Source organism: Hesperophylax consimilis, chromosome 20 (assembly GCF_061612785.1).
Source record: "Hesperophylax consimilis isolate HC1 chromosome 20, BYU_Hcon_1.0, whole genome shotgun sequence".
NCBI lineage: Eukaryota > Metazoa > Arthropoda > Insecta > Trichoptera > Limnephilidae > Hesperophylax > Hesperophylax consimilis.
The window spans coordinates 17,999,329-18,014,324 of record NC_142855.1 but is presented as its reverse complement, the minus strand read 5'-3'; positions in this window follow the sequence as shown (position 1 = coordinate 18,014,324).

The window sequence follows — 14,996 nt, the reverse complement described above, 5'->3', positions numbered from 1 at the left end:
TTCTCTTACTGTGCTAAAAAAATCCACGCGTTCCGGTGCCGTGTAGTCAATACACATATGAAAAAAAAAAGAATATTCATAGCTAATCGCTTATTTTTATTATATTTTACATCAAAAGTGATAATAATTGTAATTTAATTGCTGAAAACATGAAAAAACCATCGGCAGATGCTAAAAAAACATGCGAGGGGTCCACATCTAATGATGGTCCGCTCACACACAGCTATGTGGTCGTAGGTATCGATGATCTAAATCAAAATACAACTGCGGAAGTGTGGATTTCTCATGTTCTCGCATAGCGAACTAAAGCGGGACATCAATAGCGTGTCATTTCCTCGCACACTCTTCGCGTAGCAGTGTCACACGGTTGATTGTATTGGTGTATTTGTCTCCGATTTTTAACAAAAATCTCTGATTTTTAATTGAATTTGAAAACTATGTAAAATATTATTTTTTGATTCAGTGCATAAATGTATAACAGAGGAATACCTAAAATCTGAACCCAGAATTTATTATATTTATAGAGTTATTAAAGTTATTAGAAGCAATGTAGTAAATACACACCGCAGATAAGGAAAGGTTAATCAAGTATTTTGGCCTTAGATCGAAATTCAAGTTTTGCATGAAGAATCCTGCGCAGCCGTTCCTTTTAACGAAATTATTAATTTATTTATTTTTCTCATTATCTATAACTGACATTCGAAGGTTTATTCTCTTGTAAAACATAAAATGATTAGTCATAGGACCGTCGAGAATCAGCGCAATTCGTTCATTTGTTAACGTCAGAAAATATGTTACGCAATTAATGGCTTAACTACATAGGTAATCAGATTTGGCTCAAATAACAAACAATTGTGTATTGGTGCATATGTATATACTTCTCGCAGCGATGTCCTTGCGAAAAGTCACTGAGAATCAGCTTTATTTTCAGCGGAAAAAAAACAAAGAGTTGACGTAATTTGAATATTAGAAAAGTTTTTACAGAGTGTTTTTTTAAAACACATCTTTTTGAATTTTGATTTTGTTTGCTTGATTATTCAATCAAACAAATAAATAATTGAAATGGAATCTTGTAAGCGGGAATTAATTAGTTGTGACATCCGATTGAGCTGAAACTCTGCAGATAGACTCGTTATGCTATGACAATGCGTTCTATCAACTTTTGATGGCATTCATGCGCACACACTCGCGCACAAATCGCAATTGGATGACATATTTAAAAATTTACAAAATAAATGTGGGTTTTCTTTGAAATTGGCTTAAGTCAAATAATAACGAGTTTGTAACATACTGTACGCAAGCAATGCATCTGTCTGAGTACTGTGTTTGCATCAATGATTTCTGCAGTACCTACCAATATATATATTTAATTTTTTTTTTAAACATTTTTTTCTATATTAAATATTAATGTGTCTATATTTATTAAATCATTACTTATGTATTTTTTTAATGATCTCTAATTTGCACAAAATATAATAATTTTTTTTTTCTCCACTGCACATTTAAGGACGAAATTATTTTTATCGCATTTAACAAACGCATCATAAACCACTTATTTGAAAAAAAAATTAATAATTCTTTCACCAAATGTATTTTATAATAAAATTTTTCGTGCATAAGACTTCGACGTATAGAACCCTGTCAAATTAATTTAATTGTTTTTCTTTTAAAGAAAAAATTTCGATAATTGAAAATGTTTGACCGATTTCAGTAGAAGTGAGGTAAGATTGGACTTACTTTGGGAATAAGGATACGCCAACAGCGCACTTGTAATCAGTGTTGACGGCTATTGAAGCAAAGACAGCAATCTCCTGCAAAGTTTTTGTGTCATTTTTCTCCGGATAATTTGAAGATATGGTCACTAAACACGGCTAAAACCATTTCAAGCAAAGGCTGACTGGAGTGGGGAAGGAGATGGAAAAGAGGAAGGTTCTATAGTAGAAGGTTCTTGACCGGTCAGTGGCCGAGTTGACATCGCGTTTGGGTCCCACCCAGGAGTAGTGTGTTCAATTCGTCGTCTGGCTAAGTCCTCCATCACAACACAAGCAAAATTTAAAAATCTAGGCTTATTACAAATGCTGTACAATGAGATAAATGTATGAATGAAGATGAAGCAAAGATTAGTTGTTTGCGACGGCAACGTGTGGCGCTTGTTCTTTTCTGCCTATCCCTTTTGGAGAAACACGTTGAGTCGGTATGTGTGACGCGTATTATACAACGTGATATAACTATAATATTAATTAGTCAAATAATGTAATAAATATTATGTATTTAAAATTGTGCAATTCAATCTGCGTGTGCGGGTCGTCTGGTAAATCACGCTACATTCTAATTTGTGCTTGGAATACCAAGCGACCCGCACATTATGCAATATTCGATATCTCATTAAGTATAAGATTAAGTTAACAAAAAAAAAATGAATCTGATGTAATTTTGGGTTGTTTATTTTTTAGTCAACCTAAAATTGTAATCATTTCACTCTAGTTCTAGTGATAAAGGTATACTGCAATTTACATACCTTTGATGTATCTTACAAAACTGGCTTCGCACCTATTCTTTGGACTATTTAATGCAGTGCAAATAATTTGAAAGTTTATCAAAGTTACCGAAAAATAATCTCAAAATGTGTGATAAATTTTTTTCAAGATATTTTCTGATTCGGTCTTCAATGGATTGAAAAAAACTGGTTTAACCCTTAGGAAACGGAGTCCTGCAATTGCAGTGTTGAAGAATTGTGCCGACGCACGTAACGAAACACTGCAATTGCAGTGTCGACCTTATAAGACTTCATTTTGCCTTTGGATATTACTTCTGCTGGGTTTCTTTAACACAAATATGATATTGTCTACACCAGAGGTTCCCAAACTTTTTGCCCTGTAGACCACTACCTGCCGAATATTGAATTTTTCGAAAACTATGAACGTCCCATGTGATAATCATTTTTCTTTTTCGTAAGAAGATTCCCTTCCCTTGCCTGCCCTACAACCGGATGGCGGTATAGTTGCTCTGTCTTTACATTGTGCAGACAGGGGCACCCTTGTGAGGTATTACACCAAATGAAAATCAAGCAGGATAAGCAACGGGAATTTCTTTCTGTAGCTGAAATTCCCCTTAAGTTCTTTGTCAGTGCTTATTCCAGTCAGTTCTTCTTGTCACGTGATATCCGATTCTTCAACGTTCCATTTCCATAGTCAAAATGTCCTCAAACTTAGTTTTGAAGTCTGTGTGAAGTGCATTTAAATGTTGAGCGTCATTATTACCCTGGACGTTTTTCAAAAACAAGTTGGGGAACTAGGAAAATTCGCGGCTTCCAATGTGCAATGTTTTGCTTGAATATATTAATTCTGACGAGAAAAGGAACGTAGACTCTATTTATATACCTCAATAAACAACTTTACGAAATATAAAAATGCAAATATTAAATAAATAATTTCTCAGTCTATTATATTTGTGTTAGGTCTATTGTGTCATTTACGGAACATGAACATGACTGAAATAGACCCCCAGCAAGCCGATATCGACCCCTGGGGGTCCATATAGACCACTTTGGGAACCTCTGGTCTACACGTTGGCTTTGATGAGAACTTATTTTTATTTATTGAATATTCTTGCCGGTTCCTATGGGTTAAAAAGTGTTTTAACAAAAACCAGATATGATGTGAGATTTTTACTGCCAAAAGTAATTTATTGTGGTTTATTTTTGAGGTTCTAGGCCATGTTGGCGCTACCTCCTTCAGCCAATGTTTTGGACAGCATCATCAGGCCAGATGTGTCCTGTCACTATAATGCTGTCCGAAACGTTGGCGATAGGAGTGAACGCAACACAGCATTATTACAGTGTCCCAAACTTTGGCAATTATGCCAACAAAATAAATCACTATAAAACAAAAACTAGTTTAAATACGTTAGTTTTATTTCATCGCTTGTAATAACTTTATATCGCTTTTTAAAGGTGAGTTGAATTTCTTGAATGTGAAACTTAATCTCTTGTTCGCCAGCCCTTAAAAATATAATTTTAATAAAAATATCATTTCTCTGAATACAACTGGCTTTTCTGGGGAAAATACAAATGATAGACTATATACTGTTTTTATAAATATATTAACATATTATCCAGTAATACGGTACAGTTTACAAAAACATCATTTTGCAAAAAACAAGTAAGTTATTACGAAAATAGAATCAGCTGGCGGAGCGCTGTGAAAATTTTGCAACGGCTATCAAAAAATTAAGCGTAAAAACCTTATTTGTGGCTTAAACTGTAAATCAATTTTTGTTCTGATAAACAAAGTTATGCTGTAAATTATTTAGTAGTATTTGTATCAATATTGTTTTGTATTATTATTTTTAAATTAAAAAAAAAAAAAAAAAACTTGTTCTATTACGGATACAAAATATTTTTTGCGAATTTTTTTCTCAGAGGCACAATAACTTTATTGTGGCATAAAAATAATGTAATTTAGACTTTATTTTGTATCGGTGTTTTTGAACTACGAAAAACTTTATTTTAAAATAATAGTAATTAGAAAAATGTGATTTTTAGCTAATAAGGAATGTTTTTTGTTCTTGTAAGTGAAAATGAATCAATTAAAATATACATACATAATTTAAATGTGGCTATTGATTCGTTTTATTTAATTGTGAATACCGCACAAGAGTCCCGACTGGCCCCAACATCCTGGAGCCAGTGAGACTATGGCACCCACGGGAGAGGAAGACCAAGGATTAAGGCTGGGTTCAGATCTGGTCACCAAACACGGTTATATCCATTTGGAACAACTTTTCAATTCTGGATGGTGGTCCTTCACTGGGAGTATTTTTTACTTAAATTAATATTAATGGCTCGTCGAGGCGACGACGGGCTACTCGGCCAAATTCGTAATCACCTACTTCCCCCCGCTCCCCGACCTTGACTCTTTCATTACCTTCCTAATTTGAGTAAACAGTGCAGCACGTGACGCGATTGCGGCCACACGCATACTAGGACGTGCCCTATGACCATCTCGTCATCCGCTGGACGAAACTTTATTTGCCATGATTTAAAAAACAGAGTGTCGATAATGAATAACGCTACGCATCTGTATTCAACAATATCTATGGAACGTAGAACTGCATTATCTAAGCCGATTGAATCTGTCATCGTGTTCGTTCATAATTTATTGCGTTTCTAAATAATTTATTAAAAATATTTTAGTTTGGACGGTTAATATTTTGAGGTGACTAATAGTTTTTAATTATATTTCTTCAATATATAAAGTGTTATTTCTTTATGATACTCAGAAAAAAGTACATTTTTCACGGCTTTGAAATAATGGTTATCGATTCTTACATATTTTTGACGTTTTCAAAAAATATATATTTAGAAACGCAAATATTTACTTATAACAACACAATGCGATAGTGGATTTCATAATCTTTCCAAAACATTTTTTAGAATGAGGCTACGTTTCCCAAGACGTGAGTTATGATGCTTTTGGCAAAACTCGTAAATAACACAAAAATTATCACGTTTTGACAGTTCTCAAAGGAACACATAGTATATAAATGTCTTTGTCTGAGAGGTTAATTTGCTCCGTTTTTATCTATACCCGTACGCGGTACATATTTTCAAATACCTATGCACGCAATTAAATGTCAAATTATAGCATTCTGGCATGATTTATTGGACTATATAGACAGAACAGATTATTCTCCACAATATGAAAACAAATCCTCGTGTGTCAACACTCTTAGATGTTTATAAAAACAAAAACATAAAATTTCATACAAAGACGTACCGTATCTTTTGAATGTGGTCACATGTGGCCATTCACTCGGCGTGTGTGTACTTAGGTGATAGACACAAGTGGGTCACCATGAGCACTTATCATTTTTAGTTATGAAAACTTTTTCTAAAACTGAACACTTAAATTTTATGTCACGTAATATAATAACAAAATTGGACTAGCGCCATCCGTTGACAAAATTGTAAACTATAGCACTCGAAGGCGCAAAGAGGCTCACTTGATTATCGATGTTTTTTTAATGAAATACAATTTTATTTTCGAGAAATTCTTGTAGATGTCAGCATCGTGATAGTTCTACGAATGTTTAAGCGAGCGGGAAATAAATTTATGTCGAAAGACCGCTGGAATATCGGCATTCAAAGTTTCCGTATCAACAGTTGATACGGCTGCGTGCAAAGAGTTAAGGTACGTACAGTCATATATTCTTATATTTATTGTTAATGTTGGCGAATCTTCTACAATAGAAGCTCTGGTTCCATCTACGTCAAACGTGCATAAAATTAGCTCCCTGTGTCCATCCAAGGCCCAGAGGATGACCAAACACCGTTGCACCAGATGTAGAAATGCTATTTGTGGTCCACATAATGTTGACATGTGTGGTCACTGTGTAGACTGATATTAATTTTTTCATTATAAACCTTACTTTTGTGCCATGTAACAAGTTCCTATCTTAATTAAATGATTTATTTCTAGTGTTTTATTGCGTAGTACACTTGACGAAAGTGTAGTTACAATGAAACAATGAAAACAGTTTAGTTATCAAGGGTTAAAATAAATAAAAGGTTTTTTTCTCCACCAAAATAATTTATTAATATTTAAGAACACAATTTATCATACTTAACATCTTTGTAATTTTATGCTAGTTTTTACCTCATCAAATTTGATCAAACGCTTTTAACTGGTTATATCTAAGCTCTCTTTTTGTCCAGGGGTAAAGTGCGCTAACTTCGGGAGCTGATTCAACACAATGGTAAAAGTAAAAAAAAAAATAACTTTTTTCGAAATTTATTTTTTTTTTCACAGGAGAATATTATTTCCTCTACACAAACAATTCAACTTTTGTACCTGAAAACTACCTTAAAATTTTGAAATTTCGAAAAAAGTTATAGTCTTGGGTAACTGGCTATAATTTCAATAACATAACCAATTGGTATCTAAATGATTAGTTATATAATGGTTATTTTAGTTATTTCGCTATACAGGGTGTATCGGCAAGTACCCGACAAACTTTAACCAGCTATTCCTCAGCACATTTGGAGTAAAAAATGTTACGGGCACTTTGCTGTCCGGTAACATTTTTTTTCCATTAAAAACAAAAAATAAATAAAAAAATCCACACTCCGTCACTGTCATTGGAATTGTTTCTCGTGTTCAACAGCTGTTATTAGCAAGTGTGTCAAAAAGTGTCCTCGCTCTTTCGTACACACTAAATAATAATAGTTAAAAATGAGATGAATGATGCCGTGCCATTTCGTTGTGATTGTAAAAGCGCGCCAACGTAGGTACATACGTATATTATTCAACGAAACTCGAACAAAATATTGCCAGATGGGTTTTCAAACTTTGACAAAGGATAAAACATTGGTGACATGTGGTGAAAATATGAATAATAAATTTTTTATTAAAAAAAAATGTTACCGGACAGCAAAGTGCCCATAACATTTTTTACTCCAAATGTGCTAAGGAATAGCTGGTTAAAGTTTGTCGGGTACGTGCCGATACACCCTGTATAGTAACTTCGCGCATTGGCCATTATTGGTTATGCAGTTATCGTAGGTTATGGTTTTATCAGTGACGTGAGATGCGAGTAGCAGCGCTTTAGCGGCTATGTAGTTGTCTAGTTCGATTAGGTAATCAAATATCCATACCTCATCACAAACGTCATAACATTATAACCAAATAACCGATCTGCCGTTGGCATAGTTGCGGGTATTTCTAATTAACCGTTATATAGTTGGTTATGTTGTACAGCTTGCCAAGACTACCCTCAAAGGCAGTTATCTCAAAGCCAAATATAATATTGAAAATAATAGATACAATTTTTCAAATCTGGAGGCGGGTATCGTTAACGCTTCCCGGAAACGATAGAAAAAAGAGAGAGCCAAATGTCAAACACACAATAACTTTAACCAATCGGGCCATAGATGGTAGACATATAATATAAACAGATTTAGAAAGAGAAAACGCCAAGCTTTGTCTTTGCATTTAAAAGTTTACCATGGATGCTTTGGAAATTTTCCAATGCATGTATTTGAATTTCACTTTTGTTTTCTTGAATGAAGTGGAAATTAAGCCACTTCCCGACATCCGATCGAGCTGAAACTCGATAGATAGACTCGTTGTCGATGACAATACATTGTATCAACTTTTGGTGGCAATCACGCATACACACACAGGACATAAATGCATGGTTCCATGATAACTCAACACAGTGACAATTCAACACACTTTTAAAAAGTGATATAAAGTCATTATAAACGATGAAAATATTATTTTTTTTAACCTAACCTAACCTACTTAACCCAGTTAATAAAGTTTTTGCTACATCATTTTCCATGACTTTATATCACTTTTTAAAGATATGATGATTTATCCGGTCACATTCATTCAATGCATTCGTCTGAAATTGATAAAAAACAGATTTTTTTAAATATTGGTTTTTACATAAAACGGAAAAAAGTGAAAGTGACAATATCCTTTATAGTACATTTATCTAATTAAATTTGTTTTTGGTTTATTTGAAAAAAAACCATCGGTAAGCAATTTTAAAAACTATGTTTGCATATTTAAATTTTAATATTTTTATTTGCGTATTTCCATTTGCAAAATCAAAATATTATTTTATCTGCTTTCAAAAACAGTATAACATTTTAGGATTCATTGAAAAATAGCAAATGTATTTGAAATTGAATGTCAAAGGGGATTATTTTTATGACAATAGAATATTATTTTGTCTGGGCCCGAACGGATTAAAAATCTTATATAGGTACTTCATAATATATTATATTAAGACAATAACACACAATATATTAATTTAATTTAAAAATTAAAATTACAAAAAAAACTTAACACTAAATATAATGTGATGTGTGCCGCATAAGATTCCCAATTTTCGGCAGCCATTTAGTCAACGGCATCCACAATTAGACACGGCATTAAAAAATAATACATTAAATTTGTAAATAATAATAATTGCAGTGTTACCCAACTACAAAATAAACAACAAATTTGTTCTAACCATAGACACTCAAATTAATAGACTCGCCCTAATGTGAAATCTGGGCATCGTTTCGACGAGCTGAAGGCAAACCACGTGGCCATATTTTTGGTACCACGAGGGTTAGAGAACGCTTTGAATAAACTACGTCATCAGTCGTACATTAACCACCGAAGAACACACATTAAAAAATTACGCGAGGTGGGTAAATTATAAGTTAATTATAGTTAAGCTTTTTACGCAGCTAGCAATTTGGGCGCCATTGCAAAAAAGACAAGTAATTCGCAAGCAGATTTTATTTAGGAATATTAAAATGTGAGTCTGTATGCCGTCAGATTCGTTAATTGACAAAGTTAGTTTGTTCCCCATTTCTCTGATTGGTTCGTGTCTATTAATTTGGACGTATATGGTTCTAATAATAATAATAAAAGAACAAGAACCATAGTGAAAAAGTTACATTAAAGATCTACAAAGTCACAGGACATCGATATTAAATGTAAAAAAAAATAAAAAATTACCTACTTGTAATATTTTTTTAAATAATTTTTTTAACTTCACGCCCAACTTTGCAGATATTAGCATTATTAACATAAAAGTACAACCTATCACCATCTTTGGTTGAAAATAACAACACAGAGTTATTTCACAATGTTCTTGATATCTCATCCATAGGATTGTATATTAAATGTATATAAATAAAAATGTAAAAGTTCGTTTGTTCAAAATTTTAAATCTACAAAAGTTCTTCACAGATTGCTTTGAAATTTTGACACATCGTTGCCCTATATTATATAGATTACTTTTTTGAAAAAAACAGCACTTTCTGTTGGACGTAAAAGCAACACGCGCTTTTGTTTCTCTATCTGCACAGACAGACTGTGCCACAGCAACGAGTGGCCAGGTACAGCTAGTAAACAAATAAATACTTTCAATAGGTAGAAAACTCGGTTAACGGTAAATGGATCTACTGTGTCCAATGTCTTAAATTTATATACACTCGTCCACTTATAATTTCTGTAAAAACCCAAATCGTTCTAGCAAGAGACACAACATATGCGTGTACACAATGCCTCACCGCAAAACTAGGCTAGCAAAAAGACACATTAACTATAGGGTTTTCCAATAAGAGGTGTTATTTTGATATTCAATCGTAAAAGATCAATGGTTTCGTTGCTTGTGTGGCACGTAGCGCCGTCTTGTTGAAAGTAAACGTTGTCCAGATCAATACCATCCAATTCTGGCCATAAAAAAATCATTAATCATCTCTCGATAGCGCAATCCATTCAACGTAACTGATACTCCAGCCTCATTTTCGAAAAAGTAAGGTCCAATGACTCCGCCGGACCATAAACCGAACCAAACAGTCACACGTTGAGAAAAGAGAGGCTTTTCAACAATAATTCTTGGGTTTTCCGAGCCCCAGATGCGACAATTTTGCTTGTTGACGAAGCCACCGAGGTGGAAATGGGCCTCATCACTCAAGATGATTTGCATTTGATTCACTCAAGTGAATTTTAATAATTTCAATGCGTTGTTGAAGCGTGTATCGTTCCATTTTTATAAATGGCGTAGTTTCTACTTGTCAAATGTAAAAAAATGACAGCTTCAAAAGTAACATCTACCGAAATAGCGGGCTATTCAAAATAACACCTCTTATTGGAAAACCCTGTGTATTGGTCCAAAATTGTTTAATTCCTTGCCGAGTTCCATCAAGATGTGCCAAAACCAAAACTCGTATAAAATAAATGTTAAAAGCTGGGTAAGAAAATATCTGGAAGTGAGAGAATTTTTTCTATAATTTGTACTATGAATATGAAATTATAACTTATAATGCAGGTAATTCCGTTAATGGAGGACTGAACGCAGTTGGCGCTAACAAAAAATTGTCCAAAGAAGCAAAGTTAGCAGTCCACAACGGAGTGCTGGTACCTACCCTGATGTATGGAAGTGAGGCATGGAACTGTAATATTAGTGGGTCAAATCCCAGCTCCGCAAAGAATGGGAGTACTCATAAAAGGACCAGACCCTAGATGAACCAAGAAACTACTCGATATGGACAGAAACTCACTGAGGGAACTGGTAGGACTACTAACGGGACACTGCCATCTCAGGAGACACATGCAGATATTGGGAGTGGAAAACACCAATAGATGCAGGAAATGTGAAGAGGATGAAGAGACTCCAATTCACCGATGGTGCCAATGCCCTGCCCTGGTGGGAACTAGGCTCAGATACCTGGGGAGACATACAGTAGAACCAGAAGACATAGCCACATACCCAATGACAACCCTGGGGAACTTTATTAAAGGGACTGGGTTGTTGTTAAAGGATTGAGGTAAAATGGGAGATAGGACAATGGGCCTATAGCCTAAGTGCTCACGGGAACTACGTGTAAACCGTCTCCGCATTAAAAAAAAAAAAAAATAGTAAACTCGAACTTTATAAATAAATAAATCGAAAATATAATATAACATAATCCTGTGGATAAGCTATCTTGAGAGTGAAATACTTCCTTAATTATGCATATTATGAAGAAAATCTGTTTGTGTGAAACATCAAAGTGTGATGCTCACGAGGAATAAATAAAATAAATACACTGTAACGATTTGTAAACACTTTTTTCAGATTGCTTGCATTTTATGGTTTTAGCTTTTGATCAAGTCGCAATCAGCTGTCAAGCACAACGGTTATGCTTTTGCGTTCGATATTACCACATGGATAACCAACACTTCAAGTGGTTTGATTCATTTGGTGACTTGTTGAACAGGGGTGCCTCGGTTGACGCGGTGAGGTTTGTCCAGGTCTTGATGCTGATCGAGAGAGGCTCATTCACCTCTCCAGCCGGATTCTCTCGATCCTTGCACGGCAGTGTGAGGGATGGCTTCACACGTCCGTCATTCCTGAACATGTTCAACTTCACTTCCTTAAAAGACCCTCCAAATATCCTCAAAGATAAAATAGGAAAATAATTCCACTCAGAACCTCCTGTATGGAGCTAAGCCGAATGAGAACCGGCGATTAACTATTCATTTTTCCACTATCGGCCATTATTAACATTACCACGAAACACCCGAACCTCGATTTTTAAGATTAAACATACCGTACATTATAATCTAAGCATCACGATTGGCGTTAAAATTTAAAAAAACAACTGTGGACGGCGCGCGCTACAGAGCCATGATTACCGAATTTTTTCTTCCTCAATTGGATGAATTGGGACTGGAGAATATGTAGTTCCAACAGGACGGTGCAACGGCGCACAGTGCTCGAGCCACAACTGATATTCTGAAGGAAGCATTTCCGTCTCGCTTAATCTCTCGTTATGGTGATTTGCACTGGCCGGCCAGATCACCAGTTTTTTGAAGTCGCGGGTTTACGTCAACAAGCCTCGGACTCTTGAAGCCCTTAAGGAGAATATTCGCCAGGAATGCGAGAACCTGTCGCCCAAAGTTCTGGCAAGAGTGATGGAAAATGCCATAAAACGGACCCGAATAGTTATCAACTCTGGCTATCGATATCATTTTCTCGACTTGATGGAATAAATTCTAATGGATTAAATAAACAAATTTCACAAGCAGTACCAAAGTTTATCATAAAAAAAAAAAATTACAGCAAAAGAACATCGGGTGATTACTTTTGCCCCACCCTGTATTAAAGCATAACTTGCAAGAAGTGTATTTTCATAAATGAATTAAATTAACGCCATCTACGAACGCATGGATTATAACGTATGTTACGTTTACCATTAATTAAAACTATTTATTCTTTATCATTTTTATGCGCCAATCTATGTTTGGCGAAAAACGCCCACGATTTATAGCTGGCCGAACAAATGCCGCAAATAAACTTATTCTGAACAATATCTACTTTGGTCTTGATGTCCGCGTTAGTGTGCGACAACTTATGTATATATAACATCTGTATAATCTTGCAACGAAATCCGCACACATCGCACTCGTATAACGGCGTGCTCGTAAGGCATCTGATCCTATTCGGTTTATGAATCTTTTCGTGCGCCACTAGATCCACTTTCGAACTCGCGACGAATCCGCAAACCCCGCAAGAACACGGTTTATTAAAAGAGAAATGCGTACGAACGTGGGCATTAAGTTCGTTCTTGACATTCGTTGTGTATTCGCATTTAGAACACTTATATAACATGGCGATGTTGTGTCTACGTATATGTTCCAATAGTTTATGTTTGATTTTTGCGCTGTATCCGCATATATCGCATGCGTACGGTCTTACTTCTGAGTGTGACGCTTTGTGTGCGCGTAAACCAGCCGGATATTGCGAGCAGTAATCGCATTTGTCACATTTTAGAGGTTTATTTCCCGTGTGTCGCATTTTATGGTAACGCAAGGAAGTTATGTACCTTGTCGTAAAGTCACACACGTTGCATTTGAACGGACGTTCGTTGTCGTGGATCATCTGATGTTGTTTCATGTTTCCGCCGTGGATTGTCGTGAAGCCGCATTGATTGCAAGTATACTGTTCTGTCGCCATGTGAATGATTCTATGCCGGTTTAATTTACCGTGAGATTTAAAGGTAGCGGAACAAATTTCGCATTTTATCTTCAGTCCAGTGTGTTTGATCATATGATGCTTAAAGAGATAGTCTAGATTGGTACCGTATCCGCAAGTATCGCAGTTATAGAGTTTGTGCTTCACCAGTACGTGCTTTTTTAGTAGTTTTCGGATGGATGTTACGAAGCTGCACTGCGAACATTCATGCGGTTTGCGTTTTAATTTCGGAGGACCCCTCTTTTCGATTCTCTTGATATCTTCGGGGGCTATAATAGTAAATTCAAAATCTTCACACGCCGTACTGGCAACTACTGAAACTTTAGATTCCGCATTAGCAACTAACGAATCTTTATATTCCGTATCAGTTGTTCCTACTGATTCCAGATTGGAAATTCCTGGATTCTTATATTTCGCATTTGCAACTTCTGAATCTTTATATTTTGTATTATTGACGACTGAATCAATTGATTCTGTATGACCAACTGCTGGATCCTTATATTCCATATTATCTTCTCGATCTTTAGATTCCGTATTAGTAACAATTGGATCAATTGATTCTGTGTGAGCAACTCCTGGATCCTTCGATTCCATGTGAGCAACTCCTGGATCTTTATATTCCGCATTAGCAACTTCTGAATCTATACAATCCATTTTAGTTAAATTTGAATCCGTAGATGCCGTATAAGCAATTACTAAATTCTTAGATGCTGTATTAGTAACATTGGAAGCTACAGACGCAGTGTGACCAACTCCTGAATCCACAGACGCTGTTTTAGTATTATTGCAATCCTTAGACGTCACATTACTAACTCCAGCTTCCACAGATCTATTGCCATTATTTTCCAACTTGGACATCACATCAGGATCAAAGTAATAAACTTTATTATTTTTACACTTCCGTGTCTTTGCACCTCTGGTTTTCTTTCTTTTGGGTCGATCTTTGACTCCGGGCACCTTCTCCACAACGATGAAGCCGTCCAAATCTCCCGACCCGACGAAAAGGATAAATTTCTGCTTCTTATTCTTGGGATAAGATTTGTCTTTATTTGACGATTTCCTTTCTGGTGTCTTTATAGTTTGCTTCTTAACCACGACAAAAGCTTCCAAATTGTCCGAAGTCAAATGCGTCATTACCTCCTCTTTCAAATTAATCTCAGAATATTCAATCTCTTCCTGAATCGTGACTTCGTTTTCGCCCGTATTGCCAATTTCGTCATCAGGTTCAATTTTCACCATGGCGTCGCAAGGAATGGATTTTGGATACGTAAGATCGACAATTTCATCTATGTTTCGGCGGGAAGCGGCGGTTTTTCGAATGCCGTTGGGTGTTGAACTCTCTGCCACCACTTTGGCGATGAGGCGGGCTTGCTTTCGTGTACGCATTTTGGAGACTTTTTAACCTAAAAAGGAAGAAGAACATATTATTTTAAAATAATTTAGTGCACTTTACCCCCTCCCCTCCCCGG